The following is a 24957-nucleotide window of genomic DNA, read 5'->3' as shown; positions in this document are numbered from 1 at the left end:
TGCCAATACATCCTTGAGTCTTTCTTGTAATAATTTTTTTTATGTGAACAAATAAGATAACTTCATGGAACTTTTGAGTTTCTTATGAAACCCTAAGTTCCCTGAGTAGACTCATGTTGTGTATGTACAATGGAGAACACTAATTTTCTAACATATCACCAAATGCTTCAGAAACATGGGATTAGTTGTGACATCTCAGACAAATTGCTTAAATCTTTCTAAGTTTTGGTTTCTTCAAATATTAAATGGTAACAATCTCTATCTTACCCATTTATTGCAAGTGTTAATTGAGCAAATGCATTTAGAGCACTTAGCACAGTACCTGGAGTAGTAAAATTCTCAGTAAATGCCATCTCTTCTTAATCTCTGCTTTCCCTATAATTGTTTAAACTTTGTATATTTTTATAACTTCTGATTTTTAAAAAATTTTATTCTAACAGACTGGCGATTGTGCATGTATATATATATATATATGTATGTGTGTGTGTGCTGCATGCATTTGCCAGACATTGATAAATCCACTTTTAAAGAAAGCAGTATGTATTTAATACATTGGTCAAGAGAGCTCTCATGTTGTGTACATTTGCCTTTAGCAGTAACCTTGTGAAATCTCTTGTTTTGCGGCTAATTTGTCATCTACTTTTTGCTTACATATATTTTTTCTTGCTCCAGTGGGAACCATATCTTTTATTTTTTTGGACCTTTAGAGTGCCAAGTACTATGTTTTGTGCTTATTAGGCATTTGGTAAATATCTGAACAACTCTAGCCTTGCTCCCTTGACCTGGAAATATGGGAGAAGCTGTTCAATCTCTCTAGTTGTGTCTACAAAGAGCCATGAGCCTCTGGAGAGAGCGAGAAAGAGGTCAAGAATGGTTATTTCCCATCAGTACAGAAAGTTTTGAGAATCCTCTCGGCTGTTTTTCTGAAGCAGGAGGGAGTTCTTTTCCCTCTTCAGTACTCTGTGTCAAAACCCAGAGTGTATTCTTGAGGAACTGTGAGGAAGATGGAAATGATCCAAAGTTTCCACACTAACCTCTGTGGCTGCAGGATTCAGATATCAAGTGTCTGGGTTCAGAAATAATGATGCTTTAGCGAGCCTTCCGGTTAAAGGCAGTGGTTGTGCTCCTCAGTCTTGCCATCCACAGCCTTCTCTGAAGTATCAACTGTAAAAAATCAAATCATGTACCCTCCTTTCCTTTCATCCTTCTTCCCTTCCTCCTTTTCCTTCCTTCCTTCCTTCTCTTTTTCCTCTTTAGAAATGTTTTTACAAAAATTATACGTTTATTACAAAAAATTCAAGCAAGTGTATTTTATTTCTTTTAGATTGCTTTTCTGGTTTTCATTAGGATCACTCTTTTAACACAAGGACGTGAGGTCTGATTTGTGTGGTTCATGTGTGTTGTATAAGTGATAGCACTTCTAACAGACAAGGTGGTTCAGGCTGGTTTCAGAGACTTCTCCATGCCATAGGGTTGCCTGTACTGGATCTTCAAGGTACCCTGATGAGATCTTCATGGTAAGGTTTTGTTATCTCAAGATCTCCCCCTTTCTTCATTGAAAGAAATTTACCTAGATGTGAGATATTAATGTTAATAAAATTATTAGAGGGTTAACTTAGAGACATTAAGCTATTAACCCCTGAGTTATACATTACTAGTATGGTCCCATTGTCATTAGGAAATTGAGGAAATGAACCTCAGAAAAAACTGTCACAGAGCTTTGCTTATAGTATATGCTCGCTAAACATTTGATGAATGAATAAGTAATGGTTGAATGAATTGGCACCACCCTATATATATATATCCTAGGATGTCTGTCAATTTACTCCGAGGTTCTCTACATACTTTTCTCAGTGATTCCTCTGCTTTCTTTAGCTTTGAAAGTTAGATTAGAATGTGTGTACTTCTGGGGAAAGTTATGGCAATCATCACATTTTACTAATATGATTATTATATTTTGGAGCATCTAACGAGCAGTAGCATTAAATCCTGTGGTATCCGTAGGCAGGAAAGCATAGTTTGAATATCATTAACTATAAACACCAATATTTTAAGAGCTTTTTATTTTCTGCTTAAAAAAATTGCATATGTGAAAGAGATATTTTTAATCTCTTACCCATTTCACAGATTAAAAAAATGAGGTTTGGAATTTTCCCTAGGTTTTACATAGAAAAATCAGTGGTAGATGAAAGCTAGAAACTCAGGAATTTATTTCTTCATCCTGCGCTTAACCGTTTGGAGACAGGCCGTCTCCAGACTATATTTTCTTTTTAATGGCTGTAAAGTGAATGAACTCAAAGGACAGTCTAGCATCCTGCTGAGATTGATATGAAAAAGGACAGGGGAAGAAAAGATTCCTCATTAATGGATTTATATTCTAGTGATAGGACTAAGGGGTGGAAAGGTCATTTTGGAAAGTAAAGTGAAATATAGAGCATGCAGAAAAATTATCTCGTTATCTGACTTAGAGACATGAGGTTGCATGTTATCCTCTGTTCGTTTATTTTTTCTCCTAGTTTTCCTTTTATTTTTAGATAAATGTGAGTCAGACAGATGAGACAAGGGTAATTTTTAGAAACTCTCTTGCTTTGCAAGCTTTTGGGAGCAGAGTTTTCTTGTTTTATATGGTCCGATTGGAAGTGCTATTTGACTGTAAAGGCATTCAATCAGGATTTGGGGGTAAGTGGGCAAAACAATGAGAAGATTAAAAGTTGAGAGTATGAGGCCATAATCAGACAAAGTTTAAAACAATTTGAAGACTGAAATTGAAGTTTTTTCTAGATGATCATGAAAGGAAAGACATTGTACCTCTGAAAGGATTTTTTAGTTCAACAAGGAGAGTGCAAGTTGAAGGTCGCTATTTAGATGACCCTATGCTTGGTAACAGGTCACTTATGTATAAACACCTTCATTTAATTTTCAACAGTTTCTTGGCCAGAGATGTTTTATTTTTTAAGAATGTAGATGAGAAAGTTTAGCCCCTGCGATTAAAGGTGTCGTCTACCGTCTCAGTTGCAGAGTGGCAGAGGCCAAGATTCAAACCCAGTTTTCTCTGGCTCCAACCCTCTGCTCTTACTCCTACCCAGAAGCTCTCCTTCTTCTATCTTCTAGCACTGGGGATGCAGATGAGTAAAGCGCTTTGTGTCCCAGGGACCTTACCACCAGACACACACAAGTATATCTGTGAAATGTATATTTGTCTATGGTGAGATATAGCTTGTGACTCTGTTATACTCGAGGCACAGTCTCAGCACAAAGGAGGGAATGATCAGCCCTGCTAAAGTTGAAGTGGAGCAGGTCAGCTAAGATTTTATGGAAAAGGAGAAAAAACCAGTTGAGTTGGGTCTCCCATGTTGACAAGGCACAGTAGGTCATCTGAGATGGAAGGGAAAATCTGCACAAAATGACTTGAAACAATAACATAGATGTATTTGTAGGATTGCCAGATGAAATTCAGGGCATCCAGTTAAATTTGAATTTCAGATAAACAACCAAGAATGTGTTAGTATAAGTATATCCTATACAATGTTCGAAACATACTTATACTAACACATTCTTGGTTGTTTACCTGACACTCAAATTTGACTGGGCATTCTGTAAGTTTGTTTGCTAAATCTGGCCATGTTGTGCATTTGAGTCTCGTTGGAGAGTAGTGTGTAAGGCTGGGGGCACACGGAGGGGTGCTGAGAGGGTTAGGCTAAGACTTAAAGACAGGGGATCCAGTCTTTGCTATACTTGGGATAAACAGTATTAAAAACAGGATTAACCTACAAATGAGTGTCTGTTTATCCTGTGACTGGGTTAGTTTATGCCACTTAGTTAAAAGCAACGAACAATTGAACAAAGAATTGTCTCTAATGAAAAGGACTTTTCTGCTCAAAGAGTCATACAATAAAATAACTTCTAACAAACTTTCAAATAAATTATTAGTGTCTGATTATTCCTTTCTGCAAAAATGAAAAGAGAAAAGAGGCACTGTTTGGGTTAGACAGGAGAAAATTAAATAAAACCAGATATATTTATATCACATATATAGTACATATGTGTTTCCTGTTCAATTTTTAAGTGGGGGGGGGGGGGGGCGGGGAAAGCAGATGGAATTGTATTATCCCTATGCAAATCCCATCTAAACTAAACCAGAGATATTGAACTCTGACTCAGTAGCATGGAATTCTCCCCAGAGTCACAGAAGAAGGCATATCCCATGAAGAAAATCAGGAATCTCCCTGTGGTTGGCAGGTGGTATTTTTACATTTATTTGAAAATTTATGGATAATAGGTCATTAAAAAAGCTATTTCGTTACCGTATTTTTGCTTAACGATGTCCTATGTATCTATGACATTGGAGATATAGCATGTCTCCTACCTTGGTGGTGTTGGCTGAAAGGAGGCATATAAACATTTCAATAGAACATTTAGAAAATAACATGGATTGTGAGAGCAGTGACTGCATACCAATTTAGACTTTTCTCTCCCTCCTCATTAAATATGTGACTGTGTCTTTTATTTACTTGTCTCCTTGCTCCAGAAAGGATTTAAGGCAGCTCATAAATATGTGCAAGACCCATCACTCCTACACATGTGGCTGCTCAAGCATTTTGATGATTGCACACTTTAAAGTTAAAAGCAAAGATTTCTTTCTCTATGATTAGTGTGTGTCTGCTTCTGGAGTAGGTTACGGCAATCATTACATTTTACCAACAACATGATTTTTGTTATTTCATAGTGTCTAATGAACAATAGCATAAAGCCTATGGGAGCCATAGTCAAGCAAGCGTATTTTGAAAGCTGTTAGACAGAAAAATTCTGTTTAACTTGGAGATTTTGCCTTGGTTTCATTATTATTTAACAGGGGATTTCACTGCCCCTTGCTTAATCCTGTCTTCACTTTAGATGAAGTTAAAGAAAGATAAAAATCTAACTGTGGTAAACACAATCTGAGTTTCATCATCAACACTTTTATATAAAGACCAGATAAATAACCAAAAGGAAGTATGGGTCCTAATAAATGACTTTGATTCCTTGTATTTCCCTGGATTGTTTTTACTTTGGTAGGCATGCTATTCTTGCTTAAAATAAAGTGCTATTAGTTATCAAGGATGTGAGTTGGTAAAGAGTAAGTCCATTTTTTAAGCATGACCTAGTTGAGATTGTGCCTTACCTGGGAAAGGATTTAAACTTCAGCAAGAATAGATTAGGGGCTAGAATTTAACATATTGGAATGCCTTGCCTTCCGGATGTTGTTTTCAGTGGTTTGTCAGGTATCCTGTCAAATATGCTGGGGTTTTACTGCATCTGATGATGACAACGTCAGGCTCCAAATGAGCCTGACAAGCTGGACAAATTGGCTGAGTCTCACAGAATAAACAACAAACAATAGGAACTGATAGGAATAAATAATAAATACACATCCCTGTACCTGGGTTCAGAAAAACAACTGGAAAAATAGTTTGTATTGAAAATGCTGGGGGAAAAATAGCCTAGGGCTTTTAGGTAGCAGTGAGTTCAATATAGGTCAACAGAGTGTTGGGGCTGCCATAAGTCCCATAGGGTTTAGGTCAATTTTGGAGCAAACTTTCTAGGCAAAGGAAGATGTGACAGCTCCACTCAACCTTCCACAGTGTTCAAAACTTTTTTTTAAATCCCAAGTTCATATCTAGGCACTCTACTTTAAGAAAATGTGCTTTCAAAAACAATAGATGTATTTGGTGAGAGGATATAAAATCATGTCAAAGGAAGAACTACAGGAACACAAGTTGTTTTATATGGAGGAAAGAAGAGTTTTATTGTTGAAGAGGAAAAGTTTTATTCCCTCTGCTGTTATATGTATACAAAGACCAATCTACAGAAGCTTCCATATAAAGATGGACTTGCTTGTAGTTAATCCTGTTTCACTAGAATGGTGAAATGGTGCTGCTTTAGGAGGCCAGCACCTCTCACCTGTTGGAGAGGCTGGAGAGAGGTGATTTTCACATTGGATTTAGATCTAGATCTTTGTAGTTGTGTCTGAATCTGGTATTGTACAATTCTAAGGATGTTTAGAATATTTACATATGTTTTTCTGGTATGAATATCTCCTAAAGCAGTAAACTATTTCAGAAACTTTAGTGACATTGCAAAACAAAAGACAATGACACTAGCCTTTGTTATCACATAGACAAAGCGAGTGGTTGATTAGACAATTCAGTTTTCATGCATACATATCTAAGAGACATGGCTTGTATTTCTGGCTATTGGGCCATCTTGCCTATAGACATGCCATTTAAATATAATTCTCAATATAAACAGGCAAAATGAATTACAACAAGTGCACATAAACCCCTGATAAAAGCAGTTTGAAATTACATTAGCTGTAAAATTCCATTATAAGCAGAAATTTTGTGTTGGTTGCTTTTATGTATCATCTCTTTCCAATCTTTTAATGTACAATGAAAAATCTCCAGATAACAAATGCTCGTCAAGCCCCAGCCAATGGTTCACTTGTTTCCAAGAATATTTGATATTTTAAGATACCCAAATGACAAAATTAGTTTGTCCCTTGGAGTTTGTTTTAATAAGATTCATAAAATCAATTCTATGATCTTTTTTTTTTTTTTTGCCTTCCTATCAACACCCCTTCTATTTCATTTTTGCAAACCACCAGCTGGCTTTTTTTCCCACCACAAAATGACTCTAAATGGCAAGATGATTACACAAAAAGAGATTTGCTCCAAAAGTTACACAGAGCCAACTATGTCAGCAATGGAAAGAACTAGTACATTTTGTTTTGAAAAAATAAAAATCCTAGAGCTGGCAATTTGTCTACTGAAGCCCCCAAAATTCTTGACTCCAGAATTCAAAGTGAAGGAGCTCACCTTTTCTTTTTTAATTTATTTCCAAAACTATGAGGTAAAAATTTGTGTCATCTTTATAACATCCCTTGCAATATTAAATTACATTAAAATGTAAAATGTAGAACGTTATAGTACGATAGTGTATGTAGTAGTCAGCTAAATTAGAAGCCTGGATGGTATTGAACTTCTCATACCTAGAAGTCTAAATCATGATAAAAGTTTTGATATATTCCTTAGTTAAAAACACTTGGTGTTATGTAATCATCCCAAAGTTAAGAGGTCAGGTTTGGTGACTGTGGTAGGGGCACAGTCGTTGAAAGTGAATGCAGAAGTGGGTAGAGCCCATGTTGTTATAGACAGCCATTTTGTAGCCATGAAGGAAGCCATCCTAGGATGAGGCAACCAAAGTCAGAGGGGTTTAGGAGAGGAGCTCTGAGTCCAGAGAATCCCAAAGAAATGGACCAAAAGCTCAGATCACACCTTTCATGAAATCTGTTCTCACTCGAAATATTGGAGATGTGAGTCAATAATAAATTATGCTTTAGATTAAAAAAAAATCTTCGTATTCAGTTCCATTAGAATCTCACTTTATTTCCTTCCCTGATATTTCAATATTATTAAAAGGTACTCTTAGTTCCAGGATTTATAAATCAGTTGCAAAAACTCAAAGCAGTTTTGCCCAGCCAGGGTTGTCTCAAATTGTCAGGAAATAAACATGTAGGCAGAAATGCAGGTGGCATGCTGTCTTCACAGGCTTATTTTTCAATAAATACAAGCCAGTTCAATCCACTGCTTTCCAGGTAAAATACCTCATAAGAGATGAATATCTGAGGGTACTCTGTACTAACATTTTGCCTTAGTGTATAAACTCTCAAAGGTATGAAAAATGTATGAGGGTTAGAAAATCATATTAAAAGAACTTTAGATCTTTAGCTCTCCAGGAAACTAAATGAGAGGCCACCTTGTTATGCTGTGTTCTAACAAACCCCTACCGTATTAAGAGCTCCCTTGAAAGCACTTCAGTGTATACTGTGTTATGTAAGCGAAGGGCAAATTTGTACATTCAAAGCATACATTTCTTGAAAAACAAAGCACTGCTCAAATATGAGGACTTGTAGTTACATATCATTTTAATAGAGCTATATACTAAACACCATAACTTGTAATTCATGAAAGAGCTTAGAGCCTGTATGGTGAACAGGATTAAATTCTATCCTAATGACTTTCTCGGAAAAGCCCGTGGAAAATTAGCTGCATCCCACCAGGCAATAAATATATCACACTAAACAAAATTTAAACTAGAGAACAATCAACCCCTTTTCTTTGTTCTTTCAAAGGAGAAGTGGATTAGACCTTTGAAAAAAGATCAAGAGCATTTTATGGGAAATTCAGAAAAAAAACTATTTGGACTGAAATCAAAATGTTATGAATAGTACTTTCTAAGTAATGACACATATCAGCAGCATTTGTAACCATAAGAACAATGTGATAAATTTTAATCACTTGGGACTCCAGCTCTGTGGGAAGTGCTCACTACACAGACATCATTTATAGGTTTCCAGTTATGACCTATGTCTAAAAGACATTTTAATGATAACTGGAGAAAGTAGATAGATTGTCTTCCTAGAGTGTTGAAGTTCCTGCTTGTTGTCATCCTCAGCTCTATTAAAGAGCAGAGGCTTTCAAAGATACTCTTCAGTCTAGCAGTCAGGATGCAAGACCAAAGGGATGGAACTATCTAAGATAAAATATGCCAGAAACGTACACTCCTCAGGATTTCCTGCGGGAGTCTGACCAAAATAAAGCAATATTAATAAATATAAATTCTGGAACACTATTATCAACAGAAACGGGGTCTTGAAATGTACCCTTGAAATTCTTCTAGTTTCCTCAGGCAGGTCAACTATTTCAATGTAATTGCGCAAAATGTTAGACCTCCCTACAGGGACAATTGCTTTAAATTATATTAAAGACTCAAAGATTCTAATAGACTTGCTAAAGGAAGGAGTTTAATTTGTTGAATGCTCTAAATCTTTGAGCTTACTCAGGATCTCTCACTCAGGGTCCTTTGGCCCCTTGGCCTTGAAAACATTTGGGAACAAAAAAATGTAGTTTCAAAGCATCTCAACATCAAAAAAAAATGTAATTGGTGCATTTTGTTTTTTATCCTTGCCCTGCCTTTACTGCATATTTGGAGAGAAAGGAAGCTCAGATGATGTGGATGGAATAAGGGAAAGGGAAAAGAAACAGCCAAGGAAAAGGCTTGTGTTCTTAAACCATAAAGAATCATCATCCTTAGTCAGATTTCTTCCCAGTAATTTGAAAAACATCCTTTCAAATGTAGCTCAAAGCCAAGTAAGATTTTCTGGTCCAAGTTTTCTCATGAGGCAAGACCTTGTGGAGCTTGAGTCTTTAGCTTCTCTGGACTTCCATATCACCCTGAGCAAGTGAATCAATTCTCACAGTCAGGGAGACACTGCTCTTAACTATTCTCCCTTCAGAACATTTGGCCACCAGCAATGTAGGGGAATGAAGTGACTGCTGGCATTTCTCCTTGCATTCTGATTTCAAAGTGTTTTTTTTTTTACCCCCCCAGAATATAATTTTCCTTAGTAGAGTTAAGGAAGCCAATATACGTATGTAACATCCCACTCAAATCTAGAAAGTTTTTAACCAACTGGAGTAAAATCTTTTGTTTTACAAGGTTGTTTTCCCAGAAGAGCTAATTACAAATGTGCTTGACTTCTCCAGCTTTCAGCAGAATCCATAGCTGCTAACATCAGAGAGTGTTAAGAAGAGAAGGTGGGGCAGTAATCACTCATCTTGCCTTAAAGAGTAAATAAATACACATAAATTTGAAGAGACTTCTGTTTCCTAGTTGATAAGATTCTAAAGTTTGTTTCAAAAAATCACTTCTGGACTTCCCTGGTGGCACAGTGGTTAAGAATCTGCCTGCCAATGCAGGAGACACGGGTTTGATCCCTGGTCCAGGAAGATCCCACATGCTGCAGAGCAGCTAAGCCCACGTGCCACAACTACTGAAGCCCACGTGCCCAGGGACTGTGCTCCACAACAAGAGAAGCCACCGCAATGAGAAGCCCAAGCACCACAACAAAGAGTAGCCCCTGCTTGCCGCAACTAGAGAAAGCCCATGTGCAACAACAAAGACCCAACACAGCCAAAAATAAATAAATAAACAAACAAAGAAATAAATAATAAAATAAATCTTTTAAAAAAAATCACTTCTTTAAGGGTAGGAATGAACAAAGTGGTTGCACATCAAAGATAATCACCAGATGGAATCACCAAACGTGTCGCTGGAGCCATATCTCAGACCTCCAAGGACTCTCAATATTACTGTCTTTCTAAATATGTTTACACATTAAAACGTAAGACCTGGTGTTAAGCTGACAAAATAAAGTCCTCAGAACCAAGGTTTGTTAGTGGACACGCGGAAGCAGCAGGATTTGTGTTATTTGTACTTGTTACTTCTAACCGTGAGGCTAGAGGGCAGTAATTTTGACGGATCCAATTCATGGCTCAGCTCACCAAACAACTGCTCTCAAGAAAACGGACCTTTCTCAACTAAGGTGAGCTGTAAGCACCAATGAGGACCTGACCCCAAATGAAAGGGCTCAAGTTAATCTGTTTACCCTACAGAACTCTCCAGTTTTGAATGACCTTAACAGTCTAGACACTTCCCTCCCCCTCCCAGCCCACCAATAAATGGTTCAATGTCCCACCTAGTCCCACCAAGCCAGGTCTCCAGATTCGTTTATTATGATTATTTTTTTGCTGCTAGAAACACACAACCATGGTTGATTTTTGTTGTTGTTATTGTTCTTCCTTTATTTTTCTACTATTTATGGGGATTTTTTTTTTTTTTTTTTTGCTTTCAAATTTTTAAGGGAGACCCTTTATCTTCATGAAAGTTATGTCAGTGGAAATGTTTTTCTAAATGCTTTGTATTTTCTCTCAATCAACTCTTTCAGGAATGTTTATCTTATGAGAAAAGAGCATGTCATGAATGGAGTGTCTGTAGAGCTGTTGAAAATGCTGAATGATTACCATACAGCAGAAGAATGATATCCAACCCCAGCTTCTTGGTTTGGTTAACTGAGTACACTTTCTGTGATTAATAAATTACCCTACAGATTAGCAATGAGAACTAGTTATTTCACCATAGTTATGGCTTGGTATAGATGTGATAGGCTATCTACTCAAGGAGCCTTTTGAACTGTAGGATATTTTTAGTGTTTTGGTTTTAGCTGAAACACCATAGTTCCAACCCTTTCACTGTTCCCTATTTTATGGCTGTGGATAAAGTTTAGACAAAGGAGCGCCTCAATTATGTGTTTAATTCCAAGTCTCTGTGAACCAGGCAAATTCCAGTGCATGACAAATTGTGCTATTTCACTTCACAAGACCTTTATTGCAGATCCTGGAGTTAAGGCTAACAAAGATATAATGATAATAATCAGCTATCATACAGGATAAGAGGAAATGAATAGAAGGAAGAAGTTACATTATAGTTGACGGATAAATGATATCTCATAAATGACAGAGGTTTATATCCGATACTTAAGACTAGCATTTTTATCAATTGTTTTTGACTTTTTCATTCACAGGGATGTTTATTGTTGAACAGTCAATCCAAACTGCACTGTACTTTTGAACTTCCCATTCTAATGGGAAGGTCTTGTCAGAGAGAAATCTGATTTCGCATAAATTTGAGAAGTGATGTAAGATACTACATACTGTGTTTTACAGCCTTTGAAGCTCAGACCCTTTCTGCATATAACACACACATCATTCCAACACTCACAGTGCTCAGCTGTGATGAACAGCTCCAGTGAGACTGAAATTATTCAACCAACGTCCCGGCCCCTGCCTCACTGAAAATTTCCTCCTCCCCTTCGAAGACCTCTGTGTTCAAAGGAGAGATGCGACCACATCAAGGGTCAAGAATCAATGTAGTCAGGCTATCTGTATTGCATCTATACATTATGATCTGGGAACTGGACTCAAAGTCCTTCTAATCACATCAAGGCACAGCAATCAGGTTTTATAGCATACCTTCCTAATTGAGGGGCATCTTTACTTGAGTTTTCTTTATATTGCAGCCACATGAAAGCATCATCTGACTTGGTTAGGGTTCTGTGTATCAGAGATCTTCATGTGAAATGAAATTTCTGTTACTAAGAAACAGAAAGAAACCAATAACATTTCTATCCCCAAATTCCTCTTCCTTCAATTTGTTCTGTCCGTCCAAAACAAAGCATGGCTTAGGTGAGAGGCAACAGGATTCTGCTTTGAAGATAACACCTTTGCTTTTCTAACATAAAATTATCTCATTTTTTGAGCTGCTTTTCTGTTTGCATGACAGCTGCTAATTGAGCCCCAATGTCAGTTTTAAAAGGACATAGTAGAATGTGGAAGATCTTCCTTATTGTCAGAGGGGAAAGATTGCTATATTCAAAGCACACAAATTCATTTTCAAGTAAGTCAGTTTCAGCCCTCCATTATTAATGACTGGAGTTTAAAAACAACAACAGCAAACCACTCAGATATTTTTCCAAGACTCACAATCTGAATCCTTCCCGTTTTGCCAAACCTCCCACTGGACAAGTAGGAAAGATAAACAAAGCAACAGACCCCTGGGTTGTACACACTGACAAGATTGCAGGCCCTGGGATTAGAACGTTTCATCCCCGTATCCAATGTCTCCCAGAAGGACATCTAGTAGGAGGAAAGAGGAAGCATGAGGTTAGGAACTTAGAAAGATTGGGCAGATAGTCAAAGCACAGGATAGATGAGGCAGCCTGTAACTCATTAGCTGAGCATCTCCCAGGGGCCCCTGCAAACATCCTACAGCCGGCAAAGGAAGCAGAAGTCTTCTGACAGCTGAGGCTGGCATTATGCCTGCACCCTCTCCCGGTCAGGGTGTTACTTGCTCAAGGTGTGTTGGGGAGAGTCCAGGACATGCTGCAAGTGTAGAAGCCTTAAATCAATATTTGCTGAACTGAAGACGTGGTGAAAAATATCATGGCCAGGACTGCTTTCACGCAAGAGGCAGAGTGACAATGGTAAGAGAAAAAGAGCATTGTGACATTTCAAATGTCATTTGAAATTGATCAGATGAATAAGTGACTGCTCAGCAGGCATAGGGTACCAGAGGCATGCTGCTTCAGAACAGTACAAAGAAAAGCCCCCTTTTTTTTTGGTGAGGAATTTACTGAAAAATCCCAAGGATTTTATGCTTATATTTACTCCCAGGGTAAATATCTTAAGGATAAATGTCATTCTGTTAGTGAAAGATGGATAGTTTTGTCATTGCTCTTTCTGTCCATTAAGGAATCATTGGTTAATCTACAGCTACAGTTTTTAAGAAATAGCACACTGAGCTTCTGAGAGTTCACTGGACACATCTGAGCTCCAGACTCTCTTACATCAGCAGGATAACAGAAGGTTTATTCTGGAAGGGCCTTTCTGATCATCTCACCCAGTGGTCCTCAATCCCAGCAGATATAATGCTTTTTTGACTTATAAATATTGTCTACCATCCTCTTTATTAGCTGAAATAAAATTCATAGATAGTACGTCCACCTGCACACATCATTTCAAATCTTTAATAAATGCCCTAGCTAAAATAAGAAGGAGGAAGAAAAGTAATTTGTAATAAAATAAGGTGCCTTTCAAAACGTGACCGCTTAGGTGCAACTACACTAGAAGATACTATGAAGTAACCTGAGGTTTGCCCCTACTTAGAAAGAGTTTGGATTTAAAGGAAGATAATATTCAAATGCATATTATCAATACCTTCTTTTACATTGGCATTTTGAAACATGGGCTAAATAATTATATTCTTTTAAATACTTAGACTTACCATGAAGATGATAATTTTTTTGGTAATTCAAACACCACAAGAGTATTACACCTCGGGAAAACAACTATATTAAAATTTAATTAACATCCTTCGATTTTCAAACAGAACAGAATTGGCTTCTAGGCTCAGATAATGATAAATAGGTTATTCCCCTGTGCCTGGGGGACATTTGAAAACTGGTAGACACTTTCCGATGGGACTGTTCGTGTGTCACAGAACATCAGGCATTTTTGTCTAGGTCCACAAGATACTAGTATCCCTCTCCTTTCCCAAGTCTTTAATTATTCCTTCCTAATTTCCTAAATATTCCTGCACCCAGGTGTTGAGAACTATTCTTCTATTTTAATCTTCTCAATCTACAGATTTAAAAATTGACACCCTGAGAGGTGAAATACTTTGTTCAGTATTACACCACTGGTTCATGCCAGAGTGGGAATAACTCATCTTGCTCATGGGCTGATCAGTCCTTAATCTCATGATTGTCAAAGTTTCTATGAATTCTCTATATTGGCTTTAACCCTTATGCCCAGGCTCCATCCTACTTTTTTCTTATATCCAGAAGTCTTCCTCTTGAGCCCAACCTGTAGATTCACCATTTTCAAAATACATTGTCCGTTTGCCACTTTGGAATAGTCTTTCACATTTCCCATGCTCAACGTGTCCTCTCTGATCATCTGTTTTTCATACATACTTTGTTCCATAAAGAATGTCCTCACATCCTAACCTGAAATGATCTCTCCCTCTAGTTACATTTTATGGAAGTCCTTGTCCAGCCCTTGTCCTAATCACTCACGGACTTGCACCATTTTAGGGGTGTCTCTACCTAGTAAACAATTCAGTGGCAGAGTTCCACTGCCACACGGCTCATACTCCTTTGTGTGCTGCCTACCATTTATCACAGCTCTGTAATGCAGAGTTGGTACTTAGCATCGGTTCTCAGTTTTTATTGTTAATCACTGTAGTGCACACAGTCTTCAACCAAAGGGATACTTACCATTCAAGCTAACTTGTGTTCATTCCTGAATGAGGCAAAGCACAACTTCAAGCAACATGGTCGTGCTGGGGAACATCTGGGAAAGAACAACAGAGACATCAGTCTGGCTTGCAGTGGTCAGGAAATGAAGTGGTTCATTCCTAGCAACGGCGCATTTTGTATTTTGGAGGCAGAGATATAAACAATGGCAGGCTCTGTTAAAAGCAGCTGCAGTCACAAATCTCCCAACAAGCTTCATATGTGCAAAATACAGGAAGGATTCCTGGTACCATATTGGGCTTCTCAGTCACACACGGGGCTGGAGCAATCACTGTCAGTCGTGTCATCTTTGAATACGACGCAGAACAACGTGTTCATATCCCACTTGCCATACGAGTGAAGGTGGAAGAGAAATGGGGTAGGGTCACTGACACCAGCTGGTCGTTTGTGAGACTGTTTATTAACCCTCTGCAAAATCGGAACAGAGATATCATCCTTGAACAGAAAAAAAATTTTTTTAAGTGTAGGTAGAAAATAGCCCTCAAATTAAATCAGCCCCAATTTTATGGATTATATCTAACTTCAGGTTTTATTTTTTCCAAGTGTCTGTGGATTCGTTGTCAGGTTGTTTGGGTTATCGCCTTCTCATCTGAACGTTTTATTGTGAAAGTGCAAGATGTGAGATCTAACATGATGTATTAGGCATATAAGTAATCAGGGAAAAATGTAGTTAAGCCCATGTATTCTGTGGAAATATGCATAAATATTTACAAATTATAGAGTTAAATCCAACTTTTTTTGGTAAATGAAATATATCCCAAATTTTGTAAATGAGAAACATCAAACTCTGGAAAGCAGTAGGACAGCAAAGCAAAAACACTGGCAAAATTAACTCACAACCTCAACAAAGCCAGTGCATGTCATTTTCACAATTTCTCTTGCTCTAACACCTTTATAGATTTATGTGTCTGAAATGTTTTTTTTTACACGTGTGTATAATTTTGGTAAGGATTTTGATGATTAGCTGTGCATCTCAACAGAGACGATCTAAAGTCAATGCTTTCTTACATGTTAGACACTATCCATCATATTTCTGGCTTGGGTTTGTGATTCATGGTTCATCAGACCAAGTTTCCAAATCGTGTAATTTTTGACCTATTTTCTTTCTCTTTCTAGATTTTAACTCAATAAACAGAAACGAAAGAGGATGTTGTCTATATGTTGGCAGTACGGGCAATAACTGACCTGGAAAAGTGACCCTCTTCGGACTAGCCCAGTGATCAGAATGCTTTCATTTTTCACTGCTTTGTGTGATTTGGTTAAATAGCAAATTCAACTTGGAAGAGAAACTCAGCTTATAATCTTCTATGTTTTAAGTAATTATCTGTAGCTATTAACATAAGCTTTAGTTAGTGTTTTACATTAACTGACCAATCATCCAAAACACTAGAGAAAATGACACAGAGGATGGGTAAGCTCAGGTTGGAGAGGTAAGGAGAATAAATGTTATTTCAGGAGTATAGACCATGATCTATATGAGAAATAAAAAAAGACTATTTTGTGTTTTTTGTAATTAGAAGGTAGCATGGTTAGAACACCATAACCATGATTGGTAATGGTGCTGGTTTCCATTTTTACCAGTGAACACACAGTAATTATTTGGGGGGGGGTGCTCATTTTTACTCATAGGTCTCAGTTAGCTGGAGAGATACACATTTAACATTCAATGGCAGTCCCTTCCAGCAATAAGGAACCACGGTGCCTGTATTGTCATACAGAGCTCTCTGTAAAGGGCGGGGAGGCATGCTGTGGTTTCCTTAACGAATGATTAAGAATCCTTTTCAAATATAGGTATAAATTTGTTGGATGATTTTGATTTTGCTGGTTCCATAGAAATGAGCAGACACTATGTGTAATTTTTTTTTTTTTTAAAGCAACATGAATTCTTTTTTGACCTGAAATAACTGGTCATTTTAGTCAAGACAGGCAAACCATATGCATATTTAGATAGATGCACAGAAGTGGGAGGGTGGATTCTGAAGGAGCACATACAGAGATCAGTGCAGGTGGATTCTTCTGGATGGGGGGGCTACATGGTGTGTCTCATGGCAATTAGCCCCATGCGCCTGGGCTTACTTTCAAGAGTGATATGTTCATATTCCAGAAAAAAAGGATCTTACAAGAATATCATGTGGGATGAAAAAGAAAAAAGAGTATCAAGTCTGACTTATTTGCCAATAATGTTAGCCAGAGCAAAAGAATTTGTTATTTCATCCTCCTTTGACCTAGACTATCAATATCAATCTTTGAAAAATGATTTTTATGGGCAGAACATATATTGAGAAGGCTTAATGGTAATTACTTTTGTATTCATAAGCATTTCCCTGAGTCAATCTCTGAAACCATCTAATGCCTGAATCTCAGGCTCAGAGCCCTTAATGGTGCTCTAGGCACATGACCCATAACCGAAGGTTAAAGACATTTGCCAGTCTTTGCTCCACTTGAAATACAAATGTGTAAAATATCCTTATTGCTAGAATCCAACTTCTCATTAGGATGGAGAAGTCTACCTATCATTCTTTATCCCAACCTACCTTTCAGCTTCATGTCTAACACAACTCTACACCTGCTGCTCCTTAAACTGAATTCATCTCTTTTCCCACGTATGATTTGATGCCTCCTATTTACCCCAACTTTTCCACTCAAAATTCTGCCCACCATTTGAGACTTATCTCAAATGTCATCTCTTTCAGGAAGAGTTCCCTCATCCTTCTAATTAAATTCATTTTATTCTCTTTGATACCTTTATGTGTCATACTCTCAATAAGTGTACAGACATTTAAGGGAGGGGAGAAGGGGAAAGTAATAAAGTTTTTATCATGTAATCAAGATTTTTAATAGTACTTAAAATGACTTTTATCACTTCTTGTACTATATTAATAATACATATTCATTGAAAATGAACAGTAATTCTACTAATAATTTAGTATATATCCTTCTATTACTTTCACCTATGTAAATGACTGTATATGTGTAGATATACAACATTTTTTACTCAAATGAGATCACATGATAAAACTTTTTAAACTGCTTATTTTTTCATATATGGTTCCACATTCTCAACCAAATATTTTCAATGGCTACACAATATTTCATTGTATGGAGATATCAGTCTATTTAACTAATGCTTATTATGGGACATTTCAGTTTTTTCCATTTTTTTGCTATTACAAATATCCTTATAGCAAAAGTATTTTTACACATCCCTTCAAAAATATTTATTAGGTGCTTGTTTTATCTTGGGCATACTGTGATGTATTTTCTCTGAATAAAGCAAAATTTTAAAAATCTAAATCAAATTGTATGACTACATTAAAGTGTTGATTCCTTGCTATCTTCTTTATATTAGGATATATACTTATTTTTATACCTTTTGCCAACAGTTCAGGGAATACCATTTTGCATTTGTTTGATTTCCAATAGGATTTTACATTTAAAAATGTGTTTTAGCCATTTTATTTTTTCTTCTTTTGTGAATTAATAGTTATTATCTATTGTACATTTAAAACATCAGGTGTTCATAATTTTTTATTAATTTGGAAAGCTTTTTTATATATTATACAGATTAACCATTTGTCTATCACTACACTGCAAATATTTCCAATTTTTTCTTTCTTTAAAAGAATTAATTACATTTGGTTTTTGTTGTTTTTTAAACAGACTTAAGAAAAACTTTTATGAAGTCATATCTTTCAGTCTTTTTTTGTCTTTTGTCTTTGGTGTCACGTTTAGAAAATTCTTCTATACCCTCAAAGCTCTATAAAGCACTACTTTCAAAAAGCTTGTATCTGTATGGTTGTGGTGAGTTCGTATTGTGTCAACTTTGCTAACTTGCAAGTACGTTAAACAGAATTCCATTCCCTGCATAGTTCGGAGTTTGCTTGGGCGAGAAGAAACATTTTGTATGAGATTTGGAAGATGGAAGTAAAGCAGGGTTATATGCCTTTTATTCTCAGGAGGTTGGTTCAGGGTCACCAGATGCTGCTGCAGCTCAAGCATGTGGTCACATGTGTGCTAGGTCATCTGGTTCATCCTACCAGATCCTCCTTCACTTTTTCCAACTCCTGGATCAGGTGCATGTTTACGTCCATTGGTAAAAGCCCTACTCCTGCAAGACTCCTGCATCATTGAGACTTGTAGTTGAGTTAAACTCAAAAAGCAATTACAGGAGAATAAATATCTTTAAAATAATGTCTGTAGTCAGTAACATGGGATGTCATTTTACTTATTCAAGTCTTCTTGAAATATTGTTTTCTTTTTTTTTTTTTTAACGGTAGAATTTTTTTTTAATTTTATTTATTTATTTATTATTTTTGGGGGGTGCACCAAGTTCAATCATCTGTTTTTATACACATATCCCCATATTCCCTCCCTCCCTCGACTCCCCCCCCACCCTCCCTCGAGTCCCAGTCTTCTAAGGCATCTTCCATCCTCGAGTTGAACTTCCTTTGTTATACAACAACTTCCCACTGGCTATCTATTTTACAGTTGGTAGTATATATATGTCTGTACTACTCTCTCGCTTCGTCTCAGCTTCCCCTTCACCCCCCGCCCCCCCAAACCTCGAGTTCTCCAGTCCATTCTCTGCATCTGCGTCCTTGTTCTTGTCACTGAGTTCATCAGTACCATTTTTAGATTCCGTATATGTGAGTTAGCACACAATATTTGTCTTTCTCTTTCTGACTTACGTTACTCTGTATGACAGACTCTAGGTCTACCCACCTCATGACATATAGCTCCATCTCATCCCTTTTTATACTGAGTAATATTCCATTGTATATATATGCCACATCTTCTTTATCCATTCATTTGTTGATGGGCATTTAGGTTGCTTCCATGTCCTGGCTATTGTAAATAGTGCTGCCATAAACATTATGGTACATGTTTCTTTTGGGATTATGGTTTTCTTTGGGTATATGCCCAGTAGTTGTTTTCTTAATATAGATCCTTCATACTTAAAAAATTAACACAAATAATTTACATTTTTTCTTGTTACCGTTTAGTGGGATCTCTCTCTCTCTCTCTCTGTCTCTCCATATATTTAACTGTTTATTCTAATAATTTTTCTAGTTTATTTTTCTAATAAATTTTCAATAAAGTTTCAATAATTTTTCAATAACCATTTTTTTGGCTTTTCTGATAAGGGTGTACATGCAAATAACCATATATTTCATTTTACAGTGTTTGCAAATGTCTTTATTTTCCCATACCTCAGTGATAATTTTAAATATACAAACAATGCTAATCTGTTTAAGTTTTTAGCAATGAATTTTTACTTAATTAGCTAGCATGGATAAACAAGCACTTGGTCTGCTTTCAGGTAAAGTTATGTAACTGATGCCAGCCAGTGTTTTTCTAGGACACTGGACCAATTAGTAGTTGTAATTAAAGACAAATATAATTAGTTAGGTAGTGTTTAGATTTTCTAATCATCTGCATTTAAATTGTATGATGAAATCTGTAATCATGAAACAGATATCACAAAACAGTGATGGAAGAGAAAAATACATAAATGAAATCTCTAGCTGACTTTCTCCCAGGAGAGTGAAGAACCTGGTGCTCTGGTTCATGACGGTCTTGGGAGCCAGGTTTTCATGCAGGAAAAGGTAAGGTTGGTCTAGTCTCAGGGGAGACTAGAGAATGAGAGACAGAGGGGAAATTGATTTAGTGTTTCTGGATCCAGCCTCATATGTGTATGAGTGTGTGTGGTGTGTGTAGTGTGAATGCTGACAGTGGACAGGGGCTAGTCTCGAGTTAATTGCAAAATAATAGGTCATATTACATGTCTCTCCTTCCCCTTCCTTTTGCTCTTTCCATGTCACGTTGCAGGCAGTGTGGGAGCTGCTTGGGTGGTAATGAGGCTGTCACTGGCAACAGTATGAACTGCTGCAGGGGGACCTAGCTATCGTATAACCCTTGTTTAGATCTCCCCAATGTGGGATTTGATGCTAAGCCTTCTAACAGACAAGTAATAAACTCTCCTGGGAAGAGACCTTTTTCCTGCCACCATTACAGCTTGAAAAGTGGTTTTTATTTCATCCTCCAAAAATGACCACCTCTACATCAAAAGCCACAGCTCACTGTGGCTAGGCCTTTTCTGTAAAAAGGATGGAAATTTTTCATTGAAGCTTTTTTTTTTTTTTAACCTCCAAAGACATTGACCTGTACCAAGCCATAGTCTCAATCTTTTCACTCTCAGTTTCTGATGATCTGGAGAGAGCAGGATCTGATTTCTTTGCATTTACTAGCCCAAATTACTTAATGATAAATGTGTTAGAGAACACTTGCTAGGTGATTAAATTCCCTTAAGTACTTTGTCTGTTCTCATTGGTTTGAAAAAAATATATAGGTAGAATTGTGTTTAAATGATAGGTTTCAAAATAGATTGGACAGTTAAACAAGAACATTCTTCCGTGGGTTTATTTTATGTAAATTGTGAATGGCTTTGTCTGGCCTGAAGCATAGTTACAAACTGGACAAAGATTTTTTGGCGTTACCCAAGAGTTTGGTTGAGTCCGTGCATATTTTTCATATGGCATATCATTCAGTTCTAACAACACCAAGGTTAGATTTACATTTCTTCATCTGTTTTCTTTTCAGTCCCAGGAATTCTATAGGAACCTTCGGCTGCTTCTCATCATGAAAGAAAAGAATGGAAAAAGTGACAAAGAGGGTGCTGCTAGCCTGTAGGCATGGTTGGCTGACAAATGCTGATGTTCAGACCTTAGGGAGAGTTCAGTGTGAGACATGTTAGTAATGTGGGCTTTCTCAGGGCCCCAAAATTTAACAATGGGATTGCTGCCCACGTGGGCACTGCGTTAAGTATAGAAATAAGAAATGAGATTAGCATTTTCTCCATAACCAGAGCACAAAATTCTCCTTGAGTTTTGACTTTTGATGGGTCATAGAAGTCAGTTCATTGTTGTGGCTCTGCTGATTATAATAGGCATACTTGATTAAGCTCTCCTACTCTCAGTCAAGCTCAGCCCAGGAATCACATCCCACATGAGAAGCACCAAACACCGTGCGTAGACCCGAAACTAGTGTGCACGCCCACCCTCACCCTTGCTCAAACTCACATATCTTCAAGAAGCATCCATCAAGAAAGATTTCAGGAATAACTTGCACAGTGACCTTCGAGCAAGGGAGTCAGGAGCCTCAAGCTAAAAGCAAGAAACACTGAAGATGCCCTTAACAAACCATACAAAAGGGTTTTTCTCTTAACAAAAAGTTTGATTACAGAACTTCTTAAAATAGCCAGGTTTCTTCTGAAGTATTTAAAGTGGCATTCAATTTTTAGAAATTAACTTCCTAATTATCAATAAAATATAGCTGAAATTAAGCAAAAATGTTGAGGTCCAAACAGTAAGAAAACAGATCATGTGTTGAGCACTGGGTATTCAGGAACTGTCACATATATTATTTTACTTAATCTTCTCAACAGACCTGTGACCTAGGCATTATTGGCACATTTTACAGATGAGAAATTGCAAATCAGTGATCTCAACTAACAACCTAAGCCCACTAAAGCTAGTAAGTGGCAGAGTTTTGATTCAAACACAGGTCTTGCTGGCTGTATTAGGTTATGTGTATTAGACTATAATCTGCCGTCTACACCTACAGTGGACAGGTTCAAAAAAGAGTCAGTAAAATCTCCGATAATGAAAATATCGATACACATGATATCCCCTCTTTAATGTGTATTTCTTAAAAGCTCCAAAATTTAGCGGAGATTCAAAAACAGTTACATAACATAAAAATTACCTGGCTTAAGTAATAATCAGCAAGATAAGACGTAGAGTAGTAGTTGTAAAGAGCTTAAAACATAAGAGTTATAATTTTGGTGGCTAGTAACCTAAAGAAAAAAATCCTTTAGTTAAAACACATATTTCATCATGACATATGGCCATATGACTAATTCAGTTACTTTAGCTGTCTTTATATATGATGCTTCTTGGCTCCGTGTAAGCGGTAAATTATAATGTCTGTTCAAATGAATGGATTTGCCACACTGAAATCCAGATTTCATTAGTTTAAACAGGCCAGAAACAAAAGAGTTTGTGATATAAGAAGTAATTGGAATAAATGGACCAGATAAATTTTCCTCTCTCATGTAGAAGTTATTTTCTCAATAACATCAGTTTATTTCTTTGTGCAATGACCGAGAGCCTGTCATACATTGTGCACTCTTATAGGTGCTGCCAGTAGCACACAACAATACAAAGTCCCCATCCTAATGCAACTTATACTCTAGGGAGAAGACAGACAATGAAAAGCCAGTAGAGAGATACAATATTTAATGTTAGGGAGTACTATAAAGTGCTATGAAGACAAAGTGGAGAAAAGGGGATGGTGATTGATGAGAGATTATTTTAGTGAGTGTGGCCAGAGAAGATCAATTTAAGATGAAAACTGAGGAGAGCTTTAACAAAGGACAAACTTCATTAGAATATTGCTTGTAAAATCAAGATTTGAATGTTTTGCAAGTATAAGACTCTGATTCAATAATATATGAGTGTCACATTAAAGACATGGCAAATACCTGTAATGTGATTGATATTTTTAGCCTCTGGCAAAAGTAACTTTTTAAAAAATGTGGTAAAAAATGATGTAACATAAAATTTACCATTTTAACCATTTTTAATGTATAGTTCAGGTATATTAAGTTTGGTCACAGTGCTGTGCAACACAACCCCAGTACTTTTTCATCTGGCAAAACTGAAACTCTATACACGTTAACACTGCCTGCTTCCCCCATCCCTCTAGCTCTTGGCAACCACCTTTGCACTTTCTATTTCTGATTTTGACTACTTTCGACATTTCATATAAGTGGGATCATACAGTATTTCTCTTTTGGTAACTGGCTTATTTCACTTAATGTCCGTGAGGTTCATCCATGTTGTAGCATGTATTAGAATGTCCTTATTTTTTAAGGCTGCATGATATTCCATTGTACGTATATCCCACATTCTTTTTCTTTATTTGTCGATTGACATTTGAGTTGCTTCCACCTCTTGGCCGTTGTGAACAATGTTGCAGTAAACAGAGGTATGCCAATATCTCTTTGAGATTCTGCTTTGAATTCTTTTGGATATATACTCAGAAGTGGGATTGCTGAATCACATGGTAATTCTATTTTTAATTTTTTGAAGAACCTCCATACTGTTTTTTCATAATGATGGCACCATTTTACATTTCCACCACGGTGCTCAAAGGCTCCAGTTTCTCCACATCCTTGCCAACACTTCTATTGCTACTATTTCTTGTTGTTATTATTATTATTATTTTAATAGTAGCCATCCTAATGGGTATTAGGTTATATCTCATTGTGGTTTTTACTTGCATTCCTCTAATGATTTGATGTGGAGCATCTTTTCATATGTTTGTTGACAGTTTGTATATTATCTTTGGAGAAATGTCAATTCAAGTCCCTTGCACATTTTTTTTAGTCAGGTTATTTGATTTTTTGTTGTTGAGTTGTAGAAGTTCTTTATATATTCTGGATATTAATCCCTTATCAGATACATGATTTATAAATATTTTCTTCTATTCCACAGATTGCCATTTCACTCTGTTGATTGTTGTCCTTTGATGCACAAAAGTTTGTAAATTTGCTGTTGTCCATTTGTCTAATTTGCTTCTGTTGCCTGTGATTATAGAGTGTCACATCTGAGAAATCATGCCTAAATCCAATGCCATGAAGCTTTTCCCTTGTTTTCTTCTGTGAAATTTAGTTTTGAATCTTATGTTCAGGTCTTTAATCCATTCTGGGTTATTGTATAAAAGGTAAGATAAGAATTCATTCTTTTGCATGTAGATATCCAGTTTTCCCAACTTTATTTATTGAAGAGACTGTCCTTTCCTCATTGTGTGTTTTTGGCACTCTTATCAAAGATCATTTGGCCATGTATGGAAGAGTTTATTTCTGGGCTCCCTATTCTGTTCCATTGGTATTGATCTGGATTTATGCTTGTACCACACTTTTTGACTACTGTAGTTTTGCAATATTTTGAGGTCAGGAAGTGTGAGTCTTCCAACTTTGTTATTTTCAAAATTTGTTTAGCTATTTGGTATCTCTTGAGATTCCACACCAATTTTAGAGTGGATGTTTGTATTTCTGCAAAAAATTGGTGTTGGGCTTTTCATTGGGATTTTATTGAATCTGCAGATAGCTTTGGATAGTATTGGCACCTTAATGATATTAA

Source organism: Hippopotamus amphibius, chromosome 6 (genome assembly GCF_030028045.1).
Source record: "Hippopotamus amphibius kiboko isolate mHipAmp2 chromosome 6, mHipAmp2.hap2, whole genome shotgun sequence".
Taxonomy (NCBI): Eukaryota; Metazoa; Chordata; class Mammalia; order Artiodactyla; family Hippopotamidae; genus Hippopotamus; species Hippopotamus amphibius.
Note: the sequence above shows the minus strand (reverse complement) of the source record.